This window comes from Pediculus humanus, genomic scaffold (assembly GCF_000006295.1).
Source record: "Pediculus humanus corporis 1103172107560 genomic scaffold, whole genome shotgun sequence".
Taxonomy (NCBI): domain Eukaryota; kingdom Metazoa; phylum Arthropoda; class Insecta; order Psocodea; family Pediculidae; genus Pediculus; species Pediculus humanus.
In genome coordinates, this window is record NW_002987175.1 from 109,130 (window position 1) to 111,849 (window position 2,720).

The window sequence follows — 2,720 nt, forward strand, 5'->3', positions numbered from 1 at the left end:
AAAACCTGTTAATCATAATTTTTTCTGTTCGACAATCGAATGACACAAATGGAAAATAATTTTTAAGTTTTTTTTTTTTTTCCGTTTGTTCGTTATGCAAGTAATAATACATTATTTATGAATGAATTCATAAATCCTTTGTAATAATTTTACCACTATTATTATTATTATTATTATTATGGAAATAAATTACGCCTGGAAAAAAAAAAAATTAAAAAACACTTTCGTATTAAAATCTTTTCCTCATTTTTTTTTTCTATTTGTTTTTGGTTTTTTTTTACGTCAAATTTTTTTTATTACGTAATAAATTTATTTATTTATTATTATTATTATTATTAAAAAAGGTACGTCTGTAACGAAAAGATTTTTAAATTTTTTAATACATAAATTTTCATTCATAAAAAAATAAAACCGGCGGCGTTTCCATCGTCGTCGTCATCATCAATAATTTCACCAAAATTATTTTTCGATTTCGAATTTTCCGAATAATAAATTTAAAAAACAAATATTTCGTTTGTTTGTTTGTTTGTTTTAAGTAAAAATAATCTCGTACAAACGATTATTCGTCATTTAGAACGGTTTAAATTATTGGAAAAAAAATTTCTAAAAAAAAAAAAAAAATAGCGTTACGGCCTTCGTAATCGACGTATTTTAAAAAAAAATTTTTTTTTTCTTCTACGATACGCGCAAACAGTTGAATACTTTTCGTCATTGACCGTAAAAAAAAAAAATTATATAATGTTTACGATACTTTTTTTTTTTTTTTATTTGCTAATAAACATGCTAAAAAGAGAGAGAGAGAAAGAGAGAGAGAAAATTTTTTTTACACTTCCGGTTATGTGAAAATTTAATAACATCATCTTCATTTTGTAAATGTGTTAGCTGACAATTACAAAAAGAGAAATTTCTTTTCTTTTTTTTGTTTTTTTTTCAAATTGACACGTTTAAATGAAAAAAAATTATAATATTGTAAATAAATATGTAAGAGAGAGAGACAGAGACAGAGAGAGAGAGAGAGAGAGAGAGAGAGGAGGGGAATTCAAGAAAGAGCAAAAGAGTAGAGAAAGAGACGGAAAGGAAAAAAACTCAAAATACAGCATGAGAGAGAAAGGGAGATAATTCTAGATTCAGTAAGAGAAAGAGAGAGAGAGAAAACTCAAGATGTACTGAGAGAGAGAGAGAGAAAATGAGAGAAACGCGTTCTATTTTTGTAATCATCACCAATTTTCCTACTCCACATTTATTAATTTTTTATTTATTTAAAATATGAATAAAAAAACTTTTTGAATACGTGAGTCACGTGACATAGACGATGACGATGATGATGATGATGAATGAATACTCAATAGTTAAACAAATAATAATAATAATAATTTCACGTTTTGAATATATACATAACGAATCATGAATACGATGTTTACAATTGGTAGGAATTAAATTTTATAATAAAAAAATACAAAAAAAAAATTTCTCAATCGCACGTTCTAATACCTCGGTAAATTTTAATAGAAAACTTTATGTCGTGTATTTAAAATAGCGCCTTACGAAGTTTTCCAGAAAAAGAAAAGGAAAAACGAAAACTCGCCCATTTTTCTCGTTTCTTTTCCGACAGGTGTAACATTATTATCGTTACACAAAATATTATCATCATTTTGTCCCACGACACAATTATTATTATCATTATTATTTCCTTTTAAAAAAAGGTGGGGAAGGGGGGAGATGAATTTTCTTCCCGAGTGAAAGTTCAAAAAAATTATTATTTGATAAATATATTTATGCGTGACCTTTAAGAATAGTCGAGAAAAAAATTATTAATTAATTAACAACAAATCATTTAATTTTTTTAAAATGATAAACCGGATATTAGAATCAGTCTTGAAAATAATAATAATAATAATATGTGCGTGTGTGTGTGGGTGCGTGCGCGCGTTTCGATCCTGGGGTAAAAAAAAAATATACGAAACTCGTTTCGCAAATTAAAAATTTTTTTTTTTTATGCAACATAAAAATAAGTAAAAAAAAAAAAAAAAATTATTTAATAAATCCTCCCTCGCGAAGTAAAAAAATAAACGTTCCCCCCACTCTTCTCCACCTCCTCTCCCCCTCCCCCCGGAAAATAAAAAAAAAAAAATTACGAAATTTATTTTTTACCGGGAAAAAAAAAATATCAATTTTTTTTTATCTAATAAGTTTTAAAAAATCAACTTTCGTTTGGAAAACCCACTTACTTCGGTCAAATAAATAATTAACCTCGAGTTTAACCCCCCAATCCCCCCAAAACGTATCATTAATAATGATGATGACGATGATGATAAAATTATCGAACGATTAAATTAAAAAAAAAAAAAAAAAATTAAAACTCGTTTTATCATCGAATTTTTTTTTTTAAATTCGTGTAAAAATTAATACGAAAAGGAAGGAAACGGCAACAAACGAATTTGTTAAATTATTTATTTATTTATTTATTTATTTATTATAAATTATTTTAATAAGTGAAACGTTTTATTCTTGTAATAAAAGAGGAAATGAGAGAGAGATAGAGAGAGAGAAAATTTTTCATTATTTAACAAAACGACCCTGAATTATGAAATTTTTTCCTGATGTTCTTACAAGTAAAATAGTAAATATTAATGATTTTTCCTTCCCCTCTCCCATCCCCTCGCCTTCATTTATTCTATTACGTGTATTCTTTTCCATTTTTGAAAAAAAAAATTCGTGTT